Source organism: Micromys minutus, assembly GCF_963924665.1.
Source record: "Micromys minutus genome assembly, chromosome: 21".
Lineage (NCBI taxonomy): Eukaryota > Metazoa > Chordata > Mammalia > Rodentia > Muridae > Micromys > Micromys minutus.
Genome location: NC_137956.1, coordinates 8,882,686 through 8,890,833, shown reverse-complemented (window position 1 = coordinate 8,890,833; position 8,148 = coordinate 8,882,686).

The following is an 8,148-nucleotide window of genomic DNA, read 5'->3' as shown; positions in this document are numbered from 1 at the left end:
CGTCACGTCCTTCCTGTGCCATGTCCTGCTTGATTTTCCTTTCTAGCCCACAACCACTGACATCACATACTTACAGACTGTCTACCCTTCTAAATATTAACTCAGCCTCTTGACCCAGGGTTTTGTTTACATAGTCTCTCCACTGCCCGAGAACCCTTGTATTTACTAGCTGCATGGAGGCATGAAGGTGGTTTGCTACATTCCTTCTCAGTTAGCGAGGTTTTGTTGGCATCACTGGGGCTGGCTTGCTGGAGGGACATCTTATAGGGTTCATAGTTCTCAATTCTCTATAATTTGTAGGTATACCAGAGGTCTTGGGGGGTATTTGGATGTGACTCAGCAGGAAAGCAAGCTCTGAGTTGCAGTCCCAGAAGCAGTTAGAAATTCTGGGAAAACGTAAGCCTGCTCTGGCTGGTTTATTATCCTTAATTGCATTTTCAATGTGGGTGCAGCTCAGGTTAGCATTTTTGTTGCTTTTGAGTCAGCTGCTCCAAGGTTTTCCCAGCTCCTAGCGGATGACTGTACCTGTTAAGGTTGCACAATATGTCCGTGACCTAGTTAAGACAGTGCAGTACAGCTTGTTTTCAAGAGTCGTGTGTTATCCCTGTGCACCATCTCCCTGTCACATGAGCCAAGCGCAGATTAAATGATTAGCCAAGGACCCTCTGCAGCAGACCACCTAGGCTAGCCTTTCCGAAAGAGGACATTTCTCAGGATTCAAGGATTGTTCTTTTAGGAGCCTTCCACCTGGTCTCAGCAGAATGGGAACCAGGCCGGGGGAGGGGCACCAGCTGCTGATTCTCATCTCTGTCCCTTTCCAGCCAAAGACATCCTGATGGAGACAACTGGCAGCATTGGCTGCCATGGCGTCACAGATAGAATCCTTCCAGCTCCATTAGAATCCTGCTGTCTGCCCATCCCTCTGTTACATGGGAAGGGGAGAAGGAGGGAAGGATGGAAGGGAAGGTCCATTTTGCCATGGCCAGGAGGCAGTTATGCGGAGAGCAAGGTAGGCAGGAGGGTTGTTTCTGTCTGTCACCAAATGTGCCTATAACGTACAATAATGTGCTATGTAGCTTTGCTTTTTCTTTCTCATATGTACCCAGAATGGCCTTGAACTAGTGGGTCTTCCCGAGTCTCAGGTTCCCAAATGCTTTTCTCTATCGCACGACCAGCAGGCTATTGTCTGTCAGGGCAGTGCTTCTCCAGCTGGGCACACGGGGGTCCTCCAGGCATGGATGCCACTAAGTTATGTTGTTAGGTTCATCAAGACAACCAGTAGCTGTTTCAGTCACAGTCCCTAGTTGTGTGGTGTTTCCCCCCCCCCACCCCCATGGCTCTCATTTTTGACAGGATTTCATGTATTCAGGGCTTGGTCTGTACAGAGGAGAATGTCTTTGAACTCAGCTTCTGGGTTCTACCTCCAGTCGCTGGGGTTACAGGTGCGCCCCACCAAATCTGGCTTCACCGCACCATTTGAAGGCAAAACGCTTCTGAACTGGATTAGCAGGGTTTGCAGCTACCACAGAGTTCTAATTTAGGTCACATAGACACTCTTTAGCATCTATCCCTCCAGCATCCTTGCATCCGTGGGTCTGCTCCCGAGCTCTGCTCAGTATATATCTCATAATGGAGTCACAGAGCACATGGTCATTGGGATGGCTTTTACTTACCGTAATGTTTTCAAGGTTTGTCGAGGTTATCCTTTCGTAAAAAACATAACGAATATATTCAAATTACACATATATTAGGTATAATTTATTTATTTTGGTTTGGGGTAGCAGGAGTACAGACACTTACTCCTGCCAAGCCTGATGATTTGAATTCAATACACAATACCCAAGGATGGTGGAAGATGTGATAAAATAAATAAATTTAATTAAACTTTTTTTTTAGTTAGAATATAAAGTAATGGGTTTCCTGGTATTTTTATACTTGTAAAAATTATACTTTCCTGTAATTCATGTCTTTCCCCTGCTCCCCGCTGTCTTAGTTATAGCTTTTATTGCTGGGAAGAGTCATCATGACCATGGCAACTCTTATAAAGAAAACATCCAAGTGGGGCTGGCTTACAGAGCTTCAGTCCATTAGGGGAAGAAGCTTGGGAGCGTGCAGGCAGACATGCTGCTGGTGGAGCTGAGGGGTTTACATCAGGATCAACAGGCAGGAGGGAGAGAGAGAGAGAGAGAGAGAGAGAGAGAGAGAGAGAGACTCCTCTGGGTCTGACTTGAGCTCTTGAAACCTCAAAATTATATCATACTATTTAAATATATAATAGTCCCCAGTGACGCACTTCCTCCAACAAAGCCAGACCTCCTAAGCTTTCAAATAGTGGCAGTCCTGGTCACCAACCATTCATGTATATGCACCTACAAGGACCATTCTTGTTCAAATCACCACACCTGCCTACTCTGACTGCTTCTCTCTTCTTTCCAGACTGCCTCCTCAGCTTTCTTTCTTTCTTTTTTAAGAAAATCTTTATTTATTTATTATGTATTAGTACACTGTAGCTGTTTTCAGACACACCAGAAGAGGGCATGAGATTCCATTACAGACGGTTGTGAGCCACCATGTGGGTGCTAGGACTTGAACTCAGGACCTCTGGAAGAGCAGTCAGTGCTCTTAACTGCTGAGCCAGCTCTCCAGCCCCCTCTTCTGCTTTCTTATCACATGCAGTCCATTGGGCCCTCTTTCCCTCCCGAGAGTCTTGATCCCCATTCAAGTGTCATGGTCCACACCCACACAATACAAGGTTGCATTCTTCTTTATGTGCAACCTTTTCTGCATGGCCTCATTTCTTTCCTCAGTCAAGTAACAACCTCCTATGTGGTCATCAGGGCTTGGTTGCCTGTTCACCACTTGGTAGTACTTGTATTTTTGGGCTATTAGTGACGACTATATATAATGTGTGTGTGTGTGTGTGTGTGTGTGTGTGTGTGTGTGTGTGTAATTTCTGTTGGAAGCATGTACTCAGCTCTCGTCTGTATATGTGTAGGTATGGCATTACTAGGTCCCATGAGAACATTTTAGGAAATGCTACACTCTTCTGGACACAGACTGCATTAGATCAAGGATTCCAGTCTCTCCACATCCTTCCCAGGACTTGCCTATCTTCCTAACTACAGCCACCCCAATGGATGCAAAACGTGAGCTCCTAATGGCTTTGATGTCTACTTTCCTGGTGGCTCTCTGTGGTGTGAGAGCATCCACAATGAATGGGTTGTTTGTATATAATCTTTGGGGAATGATCATCCCAGCTCCTTCACTTTCCAATTAGATAGCTTTTTTAATTATTATGTTTAAGGATTCATGCTTTAGAAACAAATCTCTTATTAGACAGATGATTTGCAAATATCCCATCTTGGTAGGGTATCTTTCCTTAGCATGAGTTAGGGAATATCCCTTTTGCTTTTGGAAGAGTTTGTGAAGGAGTACCATCTGTTCTTTAGTACAACTCACTAGCAAAACCATCTAGGCATGGCTTTTAAAAATTACACCTATTTATTAATTTGTTTATTTTGTGTGGGGCAGGTGTGTGTGTGTGTGTGTGTGTGTGTGTGTGTGTGTGTGCGCGCACGTGCGCGCTCTAGCATGTGTGTGGAAATCAGGGGACAACTTTTGGGAGTTGGTTTTCTCCTTCTGCTATGTGGTTCCTGGATATTGAACTTGAGTCTTGGCAGCAGGAGCCCTTAACCACTGAGCAATCTCACTGGCCCAGACCTGATATTTTGTGGGAAGTTTTGAAACCGATTATTAGTAGGTTAATTTGTGTGTATGTGTCTGAAGCTAAGACAGACTCCTGACTTGGTTTGTTTCTAAGGGGAGGGTAACTAATCTTTCTAACACCACTTACTAAATAATTTAAGTGTTCCTCCTCATTGTAAATGTGTGTACATAACATTTTGGTGTTTTTGCTCTTGTTTTTACTCCTGATAAGCATAAAGGCTATTTGCTTTCTCAGAGGCCTGCATGCCATAGCCTTGAGCAATTCTTCATCCTCTGGGCATGTGACGTTTGGAAACAGGGTACTGGGGCAGGGACTGTGACTTTCCTACCATTGTTGTTCAGGCTAAGCTGAGGTCTGCATGCAACCTGCACACATTCTCAAGGCTCTGTCCACAAGGCTGAGAGTACATCCTTGGACACTTGGTGCCCAACACAGCTTAGCCACACCCAGTTCTCTCGTCCAGAGTCTTACTCTGGTAAGTCTCCAGACTTTGGAGTCTCCCTTGCTCCACTGGGCCTATCTGTGTTCCCTGCCTCTCCCTGAATTCATTGTGCTCTCAGACCTTGGACTTGACCTTATTTTAGTGTCTATCTCTCAGCCCTTGAGAACAGTGAGTTCTGAACCTCACTGGGATCCAGGACATTATCTTGTCAACAGCTCTTAGTCCTCCAGTTCATGTCTCTGCTTATCCCGAACAATATGTTCTCCTCCCACAGTTGCTCATGATATGGTCTGAACATGTCTCCCTGGCCTCAGCACCCAGGAGATGTGATCCTATGCTTGCCCCTGAAGCACCCTTTCTCGTGTTGCTAGTAAGTAGGACAAAAGCTTCCAAAGCCATGGGAATGTATGAGAGCAGAGGGAGGAGGGCTACGGTAGCCACACAGGGTAGCTACATGCAGAGGCCAGAGGAGGCACAGGCTTGCGGTGTGACTTCGGGTTGGGTTGATCAAGAAAATGTCCCACAGCCTTGCCCACAGACCAATCTGATGGAGGCATTTTCTCAACTGGCCTTACCTTGGATCAAGTTCACAAACAAAACAAAACAAACAACAACAAAAATACCAGAACAACTGGACTACATAAAAGATAGCTGGTGACTTCATTAAATGCCCACAATTGGCAGGTACTGTGCTGTATAAATTTCTCAGGGCTTCATAATGCCCTTCAGATAAAGTTTCTCTGCCCCAGTATTGTCTGCATTGTCACACTTAGACCAGTCTCCATCCACACGGGTTTTATAGGTGATGCCATGTTCTCTCTTGTACCATGTACATGAGTTCCCTCTGCCTGGGCTTCTCTCCCTTCAGGCTCCCCTTTGCCCTTCTCCACGAACTTGATTGTCACCTCCACAGGAAGTCCTCTCTGACACGCTGGGCTTGGTGGCTCCTCCTATCTTCGCATGGCATCTACGTGTTGTATAAGCCCACATATCCCCCAGTCCTCTGGTCAGGTCTTACTCCATTTTTCTTGCACAACTGCAAAGAAGCTAGCAGTTGCTACATAGTGGGTGTTTACCCAGCCTCCCTCTGCCCACATACATAGACACTAACAAGCCAAGTGTCTAGCCTTGAGCCCCAGGCATCCCTTTGGGTCTTCTGTAGGCCAAGCCTGACAGTAGTGTAATTCCCTGACCTCTGCATCTCTCCTGAGGTAATCCTGTATCAGATGTCTCCTGTCTCATCCCTCAAGCGTTCACACGGGGAAGGGTAGCCGTGAGACTGGCTTCTCTGGTTAGATGGTTAACCTTCCAAGGGTAGGCATGTGCTTTCCCCCTGGCTAGTTGAGCCCAAGTCTTGCTTTATTTTTACTGATTTTAGAGAAAAATGGGATTTTATATTTTTAGTAACCAGTGAGGCATCCAATACTAAAAGCTTTCAAACCACTCTTAGTAAAGTTTGGTGTGTCTGGCAATTATGCAAGACTTACTGCCCCCCCCCCCCCCACAGTATAGCTCCCTCTATCCCCAGACTTCAGTCTCTTCTTTTGAAGGCCAGGCGCCCCCTGGTGGAAGAACACAGTCTTTTCTGAAAAGCCAAACAGCAGGCAAACTATACCGGGCAGTGAGGCTCTCCTGGGACCAGGGCAGATTTCTGTTTAATGTGTGTAATTATATATATCACCTTGTTTCTGATAATAAAACTGTGCTATCTCATGTCATAGAGTTTATCAGTTGTAGTGAATTATGATAAGGATCAATAAAGGAGTCACCGCAATTCCCACCCCCCACAGAGACAAGCATGGAATTTTTGGTGTATTTTTTCCTAGTTCTTCCTCATGTGTGTGTCTGTCTCTGTATGTATGTATGAGTCTCTGTGTATGTATGAGTCTCTGTGTATGTATGTGTCTCTGTGCATGCATGTGTCTCATGAATATGTATGTGTTTCATGAATATGTATGTTGTGTCTCTGTGTATGTGTATATGCATTACTTGTGTATATGTATGTGTGTATATTTCTGTGTATTATTTGTATGTATGTACATGTATGTGCCTGTGTCTCTGTGTGTATAGGCATATGTGTATGCATGTGTATCTGTGTATGTATGTGCATATATATGAATGTCTGTGCATGTGTGTATATGTATGTGTATGCATATACATGTGTATCTGTGTATGTATGTGTATATATATGAATGTCTGTGCATGTGTGTATATGTATGTGTATGCATATGCATGTGTGTGTAGGCTAGGTCATGTGTCCTCCTTGCATTCTTCACCTATTTTTAAGGCAGGCTCTTACTACACCTGGACCTTGCTAATCTGGCTAGACTGACTGGCTGCCAACCTCAAGGACCTCTGTCTCCATCCCCTCAGGGCTGAGATGACAAGCATAGAAACCCAGGTTCTCCTGCTTACACCACCAGCCCTTTACCGACTGAATTACCACTCCAACCCCTTAGTTCTTTTCTTATGAAAATACAGGAAGTTGGCCAAACACTACTCCATTTCAAGGTGTGCACCACCCTCTTTCAATGCACTCAATAGTTTCACAAAGAAAATACAGGAAATATGCAAACAATCCACATAAGTGTCTGGATGCAGCATTTTAAGGTACAAGTTTAAAGTTGAACTGACTCCTCCTAGGGTGACTGAGTCTGGAAGCCCTGCTGCCCCAGTTGGTCTGAAACCTACCCTCGCCTGCCGCAGAGTTCCTGTTGCTACGATAAAACACCATGACCATAAACAAATCAAGGAAAGGGGTTTATTCCATATGACAACTCTCAGGTCATATTCTATCTCTGAGAGAAATCAGGGCAGGATCCTGGAAGCAGGAGCTGGAGCAGAGGATGGTGGGATGCTGCTTACCGACTTGCTCCTCCTAGATTGCTCAGCCGGCTTTCTTGTACTGCTCAGGACCACCTTGTTGGGTTGGTTGGCTCCTCCCATAGTGAACCAGTCTCATCAGACACCCAGCAAGAAACCTGGCTTGCCCACAGTGGGAGCATCTTCTCAGTTGAGATACCCTCTTCCTAAATGACTCTAGATTTCGTCAATTGGACAACACAAGCGCTCAGTATGTCTGCATCCCCACGCTGTGGCTTTTCATTTTAACAGGACCTACCACACCACACGCCTTCCTTATCCCCTGAACTCACTGTGTCTTGGGGGCAATGGGGTAAAGGGCTAAATAAATACAGACTTCTCTGGTTGGCATACTGCTTAGAATCTTTATTTTAAATGAAGACAACATCGAGTGAGGCTTACTGTATTTAAGAATCTTCAAAGGTCTAGGAGAACCTGGGAACTCCAAAGTGGGCCGGTTACCTCAGAAACAGTGAGTTGCCAGCACCCAAGAGCCCAGTCTCTTTCCCATTTAAGGCTGGTTTTAGTCTGAGTCGTCGATTTAGAGTGTAAACCTGGCATGCCTGGTCACACCAGCAACCAGGAAGCTGCAGAAGGCCACACAGGAGAGGCTGGACTGCTTATGTAGAAATGAGAAGGGACGGGATAGTATAATCAATATGAGATTGGCCATAAGTTCACAATGTTTGAAACACAAGGAAAGGTATGTGAGGAGTCGCCTTTCTGTTTCAGTAGTTTGTATTTTCCCTGATAAAATCCTGAATGTAACAAATAAAAGCTGTACCCAGGGTCCCAGGGTCTACTTCATATTGTGTTTTATATATATATTTAATTGTTACGTAGGCTGGGAGTTTAAAAGTTTGAGTATAGTTTTGAATAATAAAACAAACACAAGGACCCATTATATGAATATACATGGATAAACCTGATGGCTAATCTTCACTGTCAACTTGACTGGATTTGGGATTGCCTAGAAGACACACCTCTGGGAATGTCTATGAGGGTGTTTCCACCATGCATGTGGATGACATCATCTCACAGGTTATGGCCCTGACTGTTAAGTATTTTTGAGATGGGGGGGGGGGTGTTTTACTATGTAGCCTTGGCTAGCCCAGAA